The 18,789-nt window shown below is 32.4% G+C and overlaps 1 long non-coding RNA gene across 1 annotated transcript; it reads right to left on the bottom strand.

Moving 5' to 3' along the window:
• Positions 1 to 310: 310 nt before the first annotated feature.
• LOC109172710 lies at positions 311 to 17,740 on the bottom strand. Its single transcript, XR_002052780.1, has 3 exons — positions 17,728 to 17,740; positions 7,229 to 7,232; positions 311 to 403 (listed from the first exon to the last, which is right to left on the bottom strand). It is a non-coding gene; the product is annotated as an uncharacterized LOC109172710 (long non-coding RNA).
• Between the last annotated feature and the right edge of the window lie 1,049 nt (positions 17,741 to 18,789).

Below are 18,789 nucleotides of genomic sequence, written 5' to 3'. Positions count from 1 at the left end.
CCAAATATACCCTTCTTCTTCATGTTCTTCCTCATCGTCTTCTTGTTTCTTGTCACCAACAACGCAAGTGTATATTTGGACGGTGATTCTGGGAGGAGCAGGCTTTTGCGGAGGACGCGGCGGGGGCGCTGGGGGGCTGTGTCTGGCCGCCGCGATCTTACACGTGCAGCTTCTGCCGGCGAGATTTCCGGTCGACGCAAGCCCTCGGAGTCGGAGGTCACATGAACGTGCACAGGAGATGTGTTCCCAACGCTAATAATCCGACCTTAATACCTAAGTACACTCCTCCCGCCGCCGCCGCCACCCGGTACCCTTCTGTACAGCCACAACTCGGATTCAGATCACTGGATTAGGGTTTCTAATATTGCCCCAGAACAATATAAGAACGAGGGCTTGTCGGTGGCTAGTAAACGACGTTTTTGTTTAACCCCGGATGTGAATAACGGGGAGGAGGAGTTGAAAGTGTTGCTAGATTTAAGGAAGAGTGCCGTCATTGATGATGAAGCAGAAAACAACCTGAAAATCGTGGATTCCTCTAGTTGTAGGGATCATAAAACGAGGACGATGTTGCTGACGACAAGAAGGGCGACAGACGAGGATGTTTCAAGCTGCAGCAAGAGAAGGAAAATAGATGCGAATAATCCAACGTTTGGTTTGTTCCCCAAACTGGGTTCCAGTATCCTCGCCAATCCCATAGAAGAATTGGATCTGGAGATAAGGCTGGGTAGTGATCCTCCAAAGGTGAAATAAGGAACCAAAATGGATAGTTTATTGGAACACTTAATTTCCTGTCTCATTACTCACCTCATCATCAGTATGTTTTCTACTTTTCTCCCTCTTTTTCTTTCTGCTTTGTTGATCAAAGGCTGAAAAGCTTGGACGGAGAGCTAATGGAGAAGAGAAGCCAGTTTCTCAGTTCAAATTAATCCGACGGGGTCGTGGTTTATCCTTCGCCGGTGACTTTAGTTTTTTTTTTTTTTTATTTTTTTATTTTTTGTAGTTTTTAAAAAACTATATATATATATATATATATATATATATATATATATATATATATATATTTATTTATTTATTTATTTATTTATTTATTTAAATGAAATGCCACGTAGATGCCAAGCAAGCAAAATTAATTGGTGACCTTTTGATAACTTGTTAAAAATGGTAAATGCACACTTTTAATAAGTTGAAGGGTTTAATTGAAGGTTTTTTTAGTTGAAGGGGCTAATTGCACTTTGCTATATAGTTGGAGGGTCTATTTGACCCTTATCCCTAAGTATTATTACATTTATATCTTGACATGGCTCAGGGTTCAACTTCTAACGGTAACATTGTTATTTTTTTCTATTTTTTATTTTATTTATTTTTTTTTATTTTTTATTTTTGAATGGGAGGGAGTGAGGGACCAAAGGGTCCCAGAAAGATTTAGTAGATTCTTCTTGTTGGCACGCCACAAGCTTCCATCTCCAGGATACTTCTAACGCCATCTGGCGGGAGGGATAGAGTAGTGGTTCCCCATCTGGCGAGAGGGATATTATAAAACTAATTTTTATAGTATAATTCCATTATATAATAATTTAAAAAATTGCAAAAGTATATACAAGTGCGGAGCTACAGTGGGAGCAGTTGCCCCCCTCCCCCCACCCCCACGCCATGTATAGCCATTGTAAATATATATGTATATATAATACATGTTTTCCAGTATAACTATAAAAAAATAGACAAATGTAAATTAGAGATGAGTTAGACTAGTTGGTACATAATTACATGTTTGACTCTAGACTAGAAACTAGAAAATGTTAGGAGTTTGAATCCTATTAGTTCAACATAGTTTTTTTTAGGCAACCAAAATTTATGATTTTTTTTTAAAATATTAATAGTGAGATTCACACACACACACATATAAAACCTTTTTTTATATTAATAATGAGATGTGTAATTTATAATTAATGTGTTTTCTATTTGAATTATTTTATTAAATTAATTATGTTTCATATTTTGTAATGTATATTTTTATAAAGTTTTGATGTGTTTTATTTTTCACGCATATTCAATAATATTTATGGTTATACTTCTTTAAGTGTTCCATTTTTTTTTTCAAACTATCTCTTTATTTTAATGTTTCGCTCTCATTAAAAAAAAAAATCTGAATCCGTCCATGAGTATATATTTCTTTTTCACAATCACATATTGCTGTAATACACGCAGTAAGTACACTATAATGCCTTCTTTGGTGTTACAATCTATCTTTAACTTATAATTGCCAATTAATTAGACGTAATTTTCTTAACAAATATTAAACAAACATGTTTTCTTAAGAGCAAAAAAAAAGTTTACATTACAGTACAATATTATGGTTGTAGTCACACATTGCTTGCACGTTACAATTTAATGCCATTTTTCTAGCTTTAATTAAGTGGCTTATTATGGTGCGTTATAATGTCGTCTCAATTATTTGTAATTTCAAGACAATAATGGTTATATCATATTACAAATTTGGAGCACATGCATCAACATAATTAACAGTACGTGTATGAGGTGCAAATTATCCATCACCAACTAATGACATTGAAGCCATTTCTTTCTATCTATATAATTATATATGTTAAAAATGAAAGATTTGTATTTCTACACAATATAATTGTTGTTTTAGATAAATAAATGAAAGTTGTATGTATTTAATTGCATATAAATTTTCGTAAATAAATTAATAAAATTTATAGATATTTAGACTACTAGACTTGTCAACAATTTTATTGATTAAGTCCGTTGTATGATAAAAAATTAAAAATGAATTAACACTTATAAATTTAAGATAAAAAATAAAATTTATTTTGTTATATTATAATTTATACTGACATTAATCACCTTCCATGTGTTATATCATGTTACAAACTAAGTAAAAGATGAACAATAATTCAAAGCAAGATTTAACAAAATGACTATAATCACGGATACTCATTAGCTATATTGTGCCCTAATTTTGTGACAGGAAATTGTTTGAGACTAAAATGATTGGTGACTTAAAATTACATTTTTTTTTTCCATTCCGATAATATATTGCATAGAAAAATACAATACTCCTAATCATCTCGATATATGTATATGAAAAAACAATCTTAATAGTAAAGCTGAAAATATGAGCTTTGCGTAGCTTTTTGCAAAATTGGGGACAGAAATCACTTTCGAACCTAAGCTACTTTATACAAACTGTTGACTCATCAGAAACATTGATAGTGTTGATTGGTAACAAGTATTGACTAAGGGACAGTGATCAGTGTTGTTGTCGAAGATAGGTTAAAAAGCAAGAAATGGATCATATACTAGGTGTTAAAAAAAAAAAAAAAAAAAAAGCTACACAACATTTTTCACAACCCCTACATTTTCCAATATTATATTCCGGTCCTTATAATACTACTTTTACGCTACCCCTTTTACCTTGGCTATGCTTGTAAAAATATTGGAATTCCTCCTCATTTGATAAGCAATATAGCTTCGAAAGGATATGATCCTTTAGTCAACTGGCCCATCCTTATCACCTTTTATATTGATATCCTTAATTATTGTTGTTAATTGAGTTCTCATGTGTATGGGGATGGGGTGTAAATACTGGAGGGATGGCGTCTAAAGTGCATCGAGGCTGAAAGTTTAAGCGGCAAAGTGTGATGTGGTATAAAGTACATGGTGCCAAATCGCAAAGAGGAAAAACAAGCTAAGGGTGTGTTTGTCAACACGAAATGTATCAAAAACCAAGAAAATGTCATCGCATGAGTTGATTAAGTAAGGAGTTGGCTAGGGTTGGTGGACTGTAGCTGACCATCGCATGCACCTGGTGGACATGCACAAAGGCGAGGTGCCATACGACATTGCCCTACTTGTTGGCTGGTCCAGCGAGCTAGCTAGCTGGTTTGCCATGATTTGATGCACCACCAAGGCTTTGGTTGGACTCTGCGAGCCACATACAGAATTATGAATATTTAGTATGTAAAATTGTGAACATACAGAATGTAAATTGTGAACATTCAGTAGGTAAATTGTGTACTTTTGAACCCAGATCTACCTTGCAAGGTGGATCCAGGTCTACAAAATAATTTGTCATAATTGAATGACAAATTATTGTGTGAACCATGAATTCAATATATATTTTTAATATACTAAAAGTACATTATTTGTGTACTAAATGTACATTATTTGATAATATATTAAAAATTTTATATTTTCAAATAATGTACTTTATTTATACAAATAATATACATTTAATATATTAAAAATGTACTTTTTATTTATAGCTCACACACATGTGTGGACTATGGTCCATGGAAATGGAATAATGATTGATGATTGAATCACAAGATCAAGTCGGTCCTAATACTCAATTGGGTCATTTAATTCCAATGGCCGCCGGCCCATTTAATTGGATATTTTGATTCAATTAATTAAACTATTGATCCATTGGTACCATTATTTAAAGCTATCGAATTAATTAGGTTTAAGTGTTTAACCAATTCATTCAATGGACTCTAACTAATGAAGTCTCGACTAAGAACATGATCTTTTTACTAGGGATGGCAACGGGGCGGGGTGGTACCGGGGAATGGGGTCCCCGCCCCCGTTCCCGAAATGATTCCCCATTCCCCGTTCCCGTCCCGTTCCCTCCCCATCCCCGTCCCCGTGGAGTTTTTTCGGGGACGGAGAATCTCCGCCTCATTTTTTGTAATTTGACAATGAACTTGTAAATTGTTCAAATCTCAGCAACTTCAAATCATAACTCATAATTGAAACTAAACATATAATTTTTACATATATAAGTAAACATATAAGTAATAACACCAAAGTGCAGTAACAATATGTAATAACAATATGTAAGTCAACATATAAGTAATAATAACATAGTGTAATTTTTACATACAGATTCTGTTTTAAATTTTTAAATAAAAAAACAATATAAGTAAACACATATATTTGTAAATCTCTAAACGAAATTCGACAGAAGGAAAACAAAGATGAGTGAATATATTTTGAATTTTGTTTATAAGTTTTTTATTAATATTATAAATATTATATATATATATATATATATATATATATATATATAATATTATATTATATTATATGGGGAATCGGGGACGGGGCGGGGATCGGGGGCGGGGTCAATTTCCCCATCCCCGCCCCCGTTCCCCGAAAAAATTTCCCAAACCCGTCCCCATCGGGGCGGGGATCGATTTTCCCCGTCGGGGACAGGTTGAATTGCCATCCCTACTTCTTACCGAATAAAACTAGTCATTATTTTCAAAAAAAAAAAAAAACTAGTCATTATTATTTTCAAAAAAAAAAAAAACTAGTCATTATGGATCCTTGTAAGAGATAAAAGACCTTAATCATTTACAAGCCATGGCATTAGTGCCCAACCACTTCATCAATCACCTTCTTCGTGTTCATTATAGTTCATAAGATATGTATATATATAAGATCCATCTACATGTAATAGAAACTTGAGTTCAAGAAAGTAAATATATGGTTTATGTGGTGTACGTATGTCTCATATGTACTGAAGAATGCTAGGTGTTGGTATATTATCGAATTATGTAAACATTATCATCTTTAGTAAGTGACAAAAACTTGTGTTAGAATGTCTCACGAATCCTTGTCCGTGAGATGGGTCGTGTCAAGATGAAAATGTAATAGTTATACTGAAAAAGATAATACTAATCAGAAATAAAGTATTTATTGCTTGTATGAGAATGTGTAATACTTTTGAAGAAACATGTAATACGTACTTTTACATTTTGATTTAAAAATATAACATTTTTCATCGATCATAAGTATTACATTTTCTCTTATAAGTAACAAACATTTGCCAACATTACTTATAAAAGAAAGTGTAATACTTTTGATAAAAAATGTAATACATTTTCTTCAAAAGTATTAAATTTTTCCAAGTAACAAACACTTTAATTTATTTGTACATTTTTCAATATAAGAAAAGCAGTAATAAGCACTCAAAAAACAACACTGGTTTATTTCATTAATTAATATTTGGTATTACAAAGTACAAACAACAATTTCTTATAGTTAATCATCAAACAAATAAAAATTCAAAATGGAATATTTCGCGTTGTGTAATATATAATCTCTAGCTACATACAATTCTAACAAATTATTTGTCATATAACATATTTTGCGTAACGGATAATAATAAAAATATTAATGAAATATTTGTTCATGCATGTTTTATGTCTCTTTATGCCCATTTGTACTTAGTTTCCCGGGGGCGGATAACCACCGCAACCCCAACCCCAACCCCAACAACCACCTTGGTTGTTACCTCCTCCGCCACCACCACCTCCTCCGCCCCCACCCCATCCCCAACCACCACCTTGTCCGCCCCCACCGCCACCGCCACCTCCACCTCCACCTCCTCCTCCGCCTCCATTTCCTCCTCCACCGCCTCCACCACCTCCTCCTCCCCATCCATGCCCTCCGCCATTTCCTCCCCCGCCACCACCTCCACCACCACCTCCTCCGCCCCCACCTCCACCACCACCTCCTCCTCCTCCTCCTCCGCCCCCACCTCCTCCATTCTTCCTTTTATGCCCTTTCTTTCTTCTTCCTCCTCCACCTCCACCTCCACCTCCACCTCCTCCTTTTCCTCCACCGCCACCACCACCACCACCACCACCTCCTCCTTTTCCTCCACCCCCGCCTCCACCTCCACCTCCACCTCCACCTCCCCCACCATTATACATCGGACTCGCCACAAGCTCACTTGCAGAAGCACCTTCATTACCTGGCCGTGGGTGGTAGTGTACGGCGGCGGAAAAGTTCCTATTAGAAGCATTTACGTTAAAACTCGAAAGCCCATTGTCCCCTGGAGCTGCTCGACGACCCATCACAGCCCCATCGCCAAACAATGGATAATGAACCACTAATGCAAGCAACAATAGGCCGAGCAGCCTCAATAAACCTCCCATCTTATCAATATATCTTTCTTCCAATCTCAACAATTATATTGAGACCTCTGGAATTTGCTTCACCTATTTATACTGATTGGGAAGCTCAGCTCACACTTTAGCTGGATTTATGTATGGTAGTCTGTGAAAGGTCCCCACAGCTTCAAACAATCAGACTCCTTGTAATACCTTTAATGGCTTAAAAGTGGGTACAAATATATTGAATATACTATTTTAAATTATGTGTAGTCAAAGAGATAATATTCTAAGAACTATCTCACTCAACTTTTCTAGTAATGATTGGTTAAATATGCTTGACAACTCTAATGTAATTGTTTTTGCCAAAACATGTGTGGGCCCAATAGATAATCCACAACATTTTGAAATAATATGAGGTAAATAATAAATTAAAGGTTCCATTTTATTTAATAATGAGTTAATACCCAAAATCGTCCTCGACTATAGTGATTTTTTTCAATTTCGTCCTAAACGACTTTGGTGACCTAATATTGTCCCAGACTTTTGTGTTTCGCTCAATTTAGTCATCAATTTGTTATTCCGTCAAATTGGTGTTAAATAAAGGGACAATTCAGTAACGTCGATATTGATCTCTCTTTACTTTCAACTTGTGAAGTGCGAAATTCCTCTTTCTTGTACGAATTACACCCAGAATTACTCCCGGACCTATAAATCAAATTTTATATTCGCAGTTTTAGGAGTAATTCGTAAAAAAAAAAGGGATTTCGCGGTTCACATGTCTATGAGTAAAGAGATGCCAATATTAAAATTACTGAATTGTCTATTTATTTAACACCTAATAGACAGAATAACAAATGATGGACTAAATTGAGCGAAACACAAAAGTCTGGGACGATATTAGGACACCAAAGTCATTTAGAACGCAATTGAAAAAAACCACTATAGTCGATGACGATTTTGGGTATTAACTCATTTAATAATCTTATAACAAAATTCTTTTAAGTGTATTGAAGTATAGTTTCATGTCATGCTTATAAGTTGGTTCAAATCAATAAGTTTGACCATATGCTTTACTACTTTGATAGTCATAAATAAATCATTAAAAGTCATTAACAACTTAGTCTATGAATTTTATGAATTGAGTCAATTGATTGACTATAAGTAATCTAAACTCATTTATTTTCATATAATTTTTTATTAGACAGTTAGGATTATAAAGCGAGAGACTCTTAGATAATGTTCATAGAATTCATCAAGTTGAGATGGAAGTTATGGACGGCTTTTGCTTGACGAATGAGATTTGATTGGAGAAGTTGAAGAAGCTGCTGGTTTTCAATTCATATCATGAAGTGTAGTCCACGTGAAGGGAAGGGATGAACGATATTAAAAAATCTATGTATATTAAAAAAAAAAAAAAGTTACCAATTTACGACTTATATTTTTGGGTATTCTAAAAATTGGCTAGTACAGTGCCATCCAGATAAGTTCCACTATCCAATTCTTGACTTACCCCCATGTGAGGGTTACATTCTTTTTCATCATTCGTACCCATGTGAATGTTGAATATAATTTTCGTTTTCTTTAAGCATTTCTATGACTATTGGCTTATAAAATAAGGCGGAGTAAGTAGAAATGTCATTGGGGCAGGGCAGGGTATACCCTCATCCCAGTCCCGATTTTTTACTTCATTTCTCATTTCAGTCTCCCTATATATTTTTAGGGTCGAAACGAGGTGAGGAGAGTACTTCTTATCCTCGCACCCGTCCCTGATGAAGAAGTAAAAACCCTCTCCATTATAGACTCTGTTTCCTTATTTTTATTCCCATCCCTGTCAAATTAAGAGTCGGCCGGCTTCTCATGTGATATAGATACAATAAAAATAAAATGCATACATGGTTAATGGGTTTAGAGGTTTGTATAATGCATGTGGATGTGGAAGTGGGTTTTGCAATGATTAATATGTCCCAATTAAATGATATGGTGGGGCAAAAGCCGTGGCCCGTGTTACCTAATGAATGGGCCAAGCATAGGCTAATCAAACAACCGCAAATTATTGCGTGTACCCTAGTGGCAATTTATATCCTACACCACAGCGCGCGTTGCACTATGCGCCCAGATGCAAAACGACGTCGTTTTAATTATTTTTTTTTGAAATTTCCCGCCCCAGTGAATGGCAGTAGTTTTTTCTTTAAAAAAAACTCGTTGTTCAAGAATGTACATAATGTTATACTAGAATACACATAATGTTATACATGAATGTACATAATTATATAACAAAATATACATACTCTTTTTAAAAGATAATACACATAATTTAACATAATACATAATAAACATAAACTTTTAACATAATACACATCAACTCTTAACATAATACACACAAATTTTCTGATTCGGATGTACATAATTGTATAAAAAGAATGTACATAATTGTATAAAAAATACACATAACTGTATGAACCAATACACATAACGTTGTGAACAAATACACATTACGTTGTGAACAAATACACATAATCTCAGCAACTTCCTACCGCGCCTCCCAACACTACCCCAAAACGACATCGTTTTGGGAGGCGCGCGGCGCACAGTGCTATGTGCGCCGTGGTGTAGGATATAACGATTGTACCCTGGTCCGCACAGATGGCCACAATTCAAAACCACGTCATTGAATATTATAAGTAAGAAAAATGTATATTATGTGTTAAAATAATATACATTGTGTGTTAGAATAATGTACTTTGTGTTAGAATAATATACATTACATGTTAGAATAATGAAATTTCTAGGGGTAATATAATGTACATTATGTTTTAGAATAATGTACATTATGCTCTACAATAATTTACATTATGAGTTATAAAAATATATGTTGCAGCGGGTCGCGTAAAAAAAAAATTACTCAAAAAACATCTTTTTTTAGATTGTGATCCACACAGTTGTCCTTTGAATTTCTTCTAATTGCATTTGTTGTAATTTAGTTTTAAAAAAGAATTTGGCCAAATTTAACTTAGATTTTTAATGAGGTAACGGGTTATAATACTCTATTTAATTTGTGTATAGCATATATGCAATGATAATGTATTAAATATTCTCATTTACATATCCATATGCTGAATAATAATATATGTTTTCTTCTCCTTTACTTCCAAGTTACATTCACTTCAATTTAGAAGGTGAAGTATATAAGCATCATCATATCCCTTGTCTCGAATAAAATATATTAGTGTACTTTGTTAAAAAATATATACAATTTTTTTAAAGTCTTAAGATATGAAATTCACAAAATGATTTTGAATGCAAACCATTCACTTCATTCACCCACTCAAAAGCAATCAAATACCCACCACCCATCAAGAAGAGAGCATTGCCTCAATAAGGCCATAGTTAAGTTAGTTGAGAAGGCCGTACATTTGATTATCTCACACACGCGTACACAAACACACACTTAAATAAATAAATAAATAAAAGTCTTAATGTTCATATCCTAAGTGACGTTTTATTTTGGGGACTTGTCATTTGTCAATTACACATGACTTGAACTATTGTGTCTTTAAGAGTAAATACCCAAAATAGTCCATCGACTATAGCTAAATTCACAAATTGGTCATCGACTTTCAATTTCAACCAATTAAGTCCTTAACTTTACAATTTTAACACAATTTGGTCCTCTATTTATTTGACCGTTTGTTGACTGTCATTTTTGAGGATATATATGTAATTTCATGGTCCATCGTCGGGTTTTTAAGGTTCCGGTTGCATTTTCAGACCGCACTGTTACATTTGAATCCACTGCCGAAAGTAATCTACCAAATCCGGTCGTCTTTCTTCATCCTCCCTTTGGATTCAATGTAGTTGAGTTCGTACCAGAGCGAAGAAGAAGACGTGTTTCCGAACCGGTGCAACATCATTCTGGAGACCTCCAGGGGCTCCGACGAGAGTTGAAGGTTCTTCTGGAGATCGTCGATCACGGTCAACAAATAATCAAATAGATTGGTTAAAGACTTAATTGGTTAAAATTGAAATTTGAAGACCAATTTGTGAATTTAGTTATAGTCGAGGGACCATTTTAGGTATTTACTCTGTCTTTAATAGCTTTCGAGTTTATACTTTATTAGAATCGTAATAATCTTTATTGTGTTAGATATATTTTTTATTATGGGTTTGTCTATATTGTCATTGATATGGATAATTTATTAGCTTATGTCGCGTCTTACTCTTTTTATTGTTTTTTTTTTTTTTTTCGTTTAAACTTTTTTTTTTTTTTTTTTTTTTTTTGGGGCTGGGGAAAAGACTCAAATAGATCCTTGAAATTTACTCAAAAGTACAATTAGGTTCCTAAACTTTAAAAAAGTACAATTAAACAATTAAACTTATCATTTTGGTGCGTCTCAACCCAATAGTCGGTTATTCACCTGAAATAATCAGTCATTTAAGATTTTGGCGACATTCCAGCGATCATAAAAATTTTAACATATGTATGTATATATATATATATATATATATATATATATATATAGAAGAGTGCTCATATGTGGTCATGTCATTAGGTGTGGTCGTGTGGTCGAATCTGTGTCCTTGAATCAGTTTAATCTAACGGCAGTGGTAATTCTGAGAATTTTCGCGCGTTTTGGTAAGTGGGGGTGTTATGGTAATTACAATGGCCATTTATAGCGGGTGGGTTCCAGAATACACCAACAGTGTTGACAACATACACCAATAGTGTAATAAAACACACCACAGTGAAACACACCAATGGTGTATTCCCGTGTTATGGTAATTACAGTGGCCATTTATAGCGGTCGGGTTCCAGAATACACCAACAATGTTGACAACATGCACCAATAGTGTAATAAAATACACAACAATGTGATTTTCCCTATTCCGGTGTTTTATGACGAGTTTACCCTTGCAGTTCGCTGGGTAGGAGAATGTGCGCGAAAATACTGAAAAAATCTTGATTAATATGATTCATTGGATCTATCTAATCTAATGGCCTATAATTGACCATATGACCACACCTAACAACATGGCCACATGTGATCACCTCTCTCTCTCTCTCTCTCTCTCTCTCTCTCTCTCTCTCTATATATATATATATATATATATATATATATATATATATATATATATATATAAGAGATTAGCCCGCACTGCTGGAAAATATGGAATTTCCGACCACCTGAAAGTGATCTTAAATCAAGTCAAAAGCCTTGTTCCGACCACTTTTGGTATCCGAAAAAACCTTTGTTGCTATTTCCGACCACTTTTTGCTTTCAACTTGATTTAAGATCACTTTCAGGTGGTCGAAAATTTCATAATTTCTAGCAGTGCCGCACGGGTTGCGGGTCGATTCCGATCTGCCCCGTTAGGCCCGCATTTTCACACGCCTATTTTTTCGTAACCCTAACGCGCCCCACCGCGGGACGGGTGTGATCCAATCCATGAGCTTTGCCCCACTTTGACAGTACTAGTACTATATGTCACCATCAATAATTAATAATCAATAATCAATATAATTAAATAATAGTTCAAACTTTACTGCTTTTTAGGTGGTGGTTAATAGGTAATTTTCAAATAATGTTAGTTAGTTAAACTGAAACATGTCCTTCAATTTACCATTAAAGCAGTATTGAGTCCTTATCTTCACCAAGAACAATTAATTATTGGTTCATGGGTCAATATATGCAATCCCTTTTCATTAATTTGATATATAATCCCTCATTAGTTCACTTTTTGCAATTTGTGGTAAAAAAATATGGTTAGGGTTCGGTTTTCCACACTGATGTTTCAAGCCTAAAACCCATACTTACTTACTCAAGTCAATCTTCAATAATCAGTAGGTGGGATGTGTAACTTTTGGAAGTTGGAAGTGAATCTGGTTTATATGCTTAGCTCAACTAATTAATTATAATTGGTTAAACAATAGATGTCAAATTAGCTGGACTAGTACAGCCATTCTACCAATAAATCAGTGATCAAATTAAATTATATCATGATAGATGTACTACATCATGATATACCATGAGTTCAAGTTTAAATAATATTCATTTTGACATATTTCATTCAATATATTGTTTTAATAATAGACCTGTAATGGATGCATTAGGATTATTGAGAGTTTGATGTATCTAATGAATTGTACTATGTCGATTGAGTTTGATGTATCTAATGAATTGTACTATGTACTATGTCGATTGAGTTTGATGTATCTAATGAATTGTACTATGTCGATTATATTGCTTAAAGCTACTGGTTCTATTACATTGTAGTATCTGTGCATATACTTTCTCAACCTACTAAAACACAAAGAACCAATAACACCTCCACTGAGGCTCGAACTCATAATCTTTCAAATAAAAGTCTAACCCAGATACCATTAGACCACATAATCCTGGTGGAGGGGTACATATATAATAATATGTATAGTGATAAGTCTAGCTAAACACATATATTGTAGATATATTACTATTAAACAAAATTTCACAATGAGGGTTATTTCTATTGACTTTGTGAACTTAAAATATATAATATAGTGGATCTATTAACTGAATGGTTAAATAAAAAGCTAATAACGAAGTTGTCATAATCAGTTAGAATAAAGTCTTTAAAATAAAAGTTCTATTGTGAAATCAGATTAAGACTAAGTTTGACAAATCTAGCTGAAAAGGTAGTTGAAAGCTGAAAAGCAATAAGTTAGAAGTTGAAAACTGAAGAGCGATTAACTAGCTGATTATGCTAATAAATATAAAAAGACTAAAAATGACATTTTTATAAAATTTAAATGATTGTGATTATTATATTATTTTTATATTATTAAATATATGAGATATATTTAATTTATATATTAAAAAAAATTTTGTTTTTATAATATATATGAGATATATATTAAATTAAAACAAAAGAAAAAAAATTAATTGGTAAGGGTAAAGGATGTCATTTATTTATGAACGGACGATTAGAGTTATAACTTTAAGGAGTTGCTGCGTGGTGAAGAGTTGCGGGAGATGATGAATAAAAATATAAGATAAGAGAAAAAAGACCAAAAAGATTTTTATTGGGAAGAGTAAAATATACGGAGTATTATTTATTTAAAATAATAAGGGTAAAGATGAAAAAAGGTTATAAAGCTCATAGCTTATTTTTGAAACGCTACTTAAGATAATTTTTAAAAATAAGCTCTTATTTTAAGCTACTGACTTATTTTGAAAACATTACCAAACAGATTTATTAATGACTTAGAATAATAAGTTCCTAAATAAGCTTTTTTTTTTTTTTTTTTTTTTTTTTTTTTTTTTTTTTTTTTTTTAATGACATTGTTAGAAAGGAGATTTTTGTAGTTGGAGGAAATATTGGAGTCGGCACTTTTAATGTGGGTATTAATTGGTCCCATCCATATGTGGTTCTCAATAAGTCACGCAGCCAAAATTTGGTGACTCATGTTAAGTACTAATTAGCATATCATCAAATACACATGTGAATGGAAGAAAGATTAATGCTACACCTACTTTTCATTTTTTACTTTATTTTTACTCTCTATTGAGGTATCATGTTTTGATTGATCTAAAAATATAATAAGTTACGAACTGTTTTTATTCCTTCACTTTTCATTATCCAATAAAATTCATATACATGGTAAGAACTATACTTCATGAAGTACCTCTATAACTTTCCTAGAAAAAATATATGCATGTGTTGTAGTCTTGTCCCAACCTAGTGTATGTTGTAATCAATTATTATTGCGTGGATCACGATAAAAAAATTAATGAAATACATTATTCTAACGCATGTATAAAATATATTATTCTAACTCATAAAGTATATTATCTTACTCCAGAATAATATACTATAGATCCATCTTATAAGAGTGAGAAACTAATTAAGTTTTCTCACCTGGCCTTAGGGTGCACCCCTTCATCTCCATCAAAAAATAAATAAATAAAGTATAGAGTATTACATTTTTACGTTACTATTTTTTTTTTCTAATTTGACATTTATGCAATTGCGTATATTTTATATCATGTGATTAGAATTTAGAACACGAAAAGGAAACTAATTGAATGCCAATTTTCATATTAAAGGTAAGAGATGAAATAATAGCCACTTAATTGATACATTAGTTTCCTAATCAAATGAACAAAGGCAAAAATGGCAACCACTTCAATCAATTTGATTAAGAAATTGAATGGGTTTCTTATCGAAGCTAAATGATGTAACATATTTGAAGGGGGAAATTTCCTGACAGAAGATCGATATATTTTCAGCTAGCTTGGCTAGAAAGAAAAAGAAAAAAACGAAAGGAGAAAAGTACAAGAAATGAAGAGAAAGATATGGCTAAAAATTGGTAAGTAATTAAGCAAAGAGTAAATATTTAAAATGGTCTTTCGACTATACATAATTTACAAAGTAGTAATCGACTATATATCAAGTTTAGAAAATTTAGTTCTCAACTATTCAATTTTTATTCAATAATGTCCTAAACTATTCAATTTTTACTCAATAAGGTCCTCAGCGAAGAATTTATTTATGAATTATTGAATAAGGATTGAATAGTTGGGGACTTAATTGACAAAATTGATAGCTGAGAACTAATTTGTGAATTATGACATAGTCAAGAGACTATTTTGTGTATTTACTCTTAAACAAATTAAAGATCATCAAATAGTTCAGTTATAAAACACATAAATCAAACAAACTACAAAATATGACTTATTTATGATCTTTTATATTATGATGTATTTGTTGTAAATAATATTAAGTGGACATTATTATAGTGTTTATAACACTTGTAACGGTCGGAGGATTATGACCACACTTATGGTTTCCGTTACAATTGTACATTATATATATGTGCTAATACCTTCTTGTATAGATGGAGTTTTGGATGCAAGATTAATAAAACTTCCTTGTCTCTTATCTTGTCTCTACTTTTCTTCTACTTTTCTTATTTTGTGCCACTTGCAACTGTATTCACCGGTTACCGGTTAGGAGCTAAATGGCCAACGGGCATAATCTCCCACAACAGTATTTAAGTATAATTGAGCTGCAAAACACATTTAACATATGTTTCAACAAGTAAAGTTATAAGTAAATGTAAAATGGTTTCAAAAAACAAAAAAATCAAATTAAAATAAAAATTCATCAAAAAAATTGGCAAACTAGAAAGTTAACACCACAATTATTTAGTATTAGCAATCACATTTTCATAAATAAGCTCTAACATAAAATTTTATAATATTAAATTCAAAAAAATAATCATGAAACACCAAGCATGGTGCTTGATGAGATCATGTAATTTTTTTTTAAGTAATTAATTAATTTTTCATTTTAACTATTTGCAATTGTAAATAAGGTTCATATCGAATCAACGGCCGGAATTGTTAGTCCATTTTAATAAATTGATCATACGTCTATTTGATTTAATTTGTTACATTTTATGGTTTTGTTCAATCTTATAATTGATTTTTCTTTTAAATTTTTTAAATATATCAACAAGCTAAGCACTTCCAAATTCCAATACAAGAATCGTAAGACTTTTCATCTTCTTTTAGGTTTACTCTATTAGAATGTAATATATGTTCTATACTCAGCTCAGGGAGTCAATACCCCACCACCAGGGTTCGATCATGTGATCTTCTCTCAAAAGGAGTCACGGAAATACATGCAATCTTGGCTGTGGATGGGTATTTTTTTGAATGCTACTAGCTCTAATAGATTGTAGTATCTGTTCATATACTTTCTCAACCTACTAAAACACAAAGAGAGCTAATAACACCTCGGGTATTTTTTTTGAATGCTACTAGCTCTAATAGATTGTAGTATCTGTTCATATACTTTCTCAACCTACTGAAACACAAAAAGCACTGAGGCGTGAACTCATAACCTTTCAAATAGAAGTCCAATCCGGGTACCATTAAACCACATAGTCCTGGTCTGTGGATGGGTATTTAAATTTAGAAAAATTCATAATTTTAATCTATCAAATATTCAATTCTACTATCTAAAAAGTTAATATCTATTTGTATCTAAATAATAAATTTTTAGTGCATAAATATTGTATATTCGGTATATTAAAAATGTACAATTATTCATGATCCACATTATAACATAGAGCATGGTGTACAAATATAATTGCCCCGCACCACTACCATACCTGGCGTCAACATAATGTTAGATAAAAAGGTTTTGGAATTTAGTTTGACTATAATATAAGAAGAAAGGTAGATAATTGCAGCAGCATTTATAGCATCCAATATTGAAATTGAATTGAAATAGTAGGTGATTTTGATCGTAAACCGCAATGTTGTCTCCACGTTTCATTATGATTATGATATGATGGCATCTAAAAGTCATTCTTTATATGTCCGTTTCATACTTTCATTTCATATAAATAATAAAAATTGAAAATTGTAAGGCCATATAGCTAATTTATTATTATTATTTTTAAGGTAGAATTAAGTCATGAATATATTAATTAGTCGAGACTTTAATGGCAAAAGAAATAAATACAATTGGCAACATCTCATTTAATGTCGAAATTCAAGTTGAAATTGATAACAATGAACCACTTGTGGCATTTTAATTTTGATGGTTTAAGTTACTGAGCTCAAAAAATGTGACAGTAGGTCATAAAGTCCCGAGCTGACAATGGTTATATGGAAAATGTTAAAAGTCTCGAGCTGACAATGGGTATATGGAAAATGTTAAAAGTCCCGAGCTGACAATGGTTATATGGAAAATGCTAAAAGTCCCTCCTTCTAGTATTTATTGTGGTATTTATAGGAGGTGAAGGGAATAGTACACATGTCGGTGGCTCAGCATGCGCGTGACGACACGTGTGATCCATGCATAGGGAAGGATCGAGGACTTTGCAGATTCCGCGCACGTGTGTTAAGATTCCTGACGCCCTTATTTCCGCTGCGAACGGGTTCGACTAAGAGGAAAAAGGCTTGGAGAAGGTTGGGGAAGATCCTTCAGGCGGGCGAAGACTATTGGCTGCGAAACCTATGCTCGTTCCGCCAGCTTAGGTCGGGTCGTCGATCAGCTTTAACGTCGGTTATAGTCGGGAATAATTCCTCTCCAGAAGCTGGTCGAGTACCGAGCATGTATGTGGTACGCACAAGTTGGTTAGGCAAAGGAATATTATATTCTCCATCAATGTAAGTACATCATGTGTGTGAGTCAATTATTTCTTGATGGGTTCAAAGAAATACGTGAAAAAAGGTATATTTTCAATACCAAATTGAAAGATATATTCGTTTCGTTTAAACAAAAAAAAATTAAGCTGATAAATTAATGGATTACACATTTATGGTTTAAAAATTTAAAGATGTATTCCGTTTCAACTAAAAGTTTAATCTTAACTATAATAAAGCTATATGGTTTGGGAAGTAATTAATGTTACAATTAATGCCACAACATCCTTTATTATAATTTTTTTTTTTAAAAAAAAAACACAACATTTGAAAAATAAAATAGCTACATATTATATAATCATATAAAAATGTACTTTTGAAAAATAAAATATCTATATATTATATAATCATATAAAAAATGTGTTCAATTGGAGTTTAAATTTACTCATATGAAATTTGAAATTTACTTTCCAAATGTAATTATCTTAGTTATTATTCGTATTGTGAAAATTATAATATAGATGAAATACAATTATGCAATGTAATTATGTAAATTCTCTCTATAAGTTTATTTGAATATGCACATAATTAGAGATTATATTAACCATACAAAATTTTAATTTTAATTTTAATTTTAATTTTGTATTCTATAAAAATAATAAATACTTGACCAATGGAAGCTCAAAAATATTATTATATTAAACAATTTAAAATATTTTAGTTTTTCT

This window comes from Ipomoea nil, unplaced genomic scaffold (assembly GCF_001879475.1).
Source record: "Ipomoea nil cultivar Tokyo-kokei standard unplaced genomic scaffold, Asagao_1.1 scaffold0418, whole genome shotgun sequence".
In the NCBI taxonomy this organism is placed as follows: Eukaryota; Viridiplantae; Streptophyta; class Magnoliopsida; order Solanales; family Convolvulaceae; genus Ipomoea; species Ipomoea nil.
The sequence above is the reverse complement of the archived record's forward strand: the minus strand, read 5'-3'. Positions and strand labels throughout refer to the sequence as shown.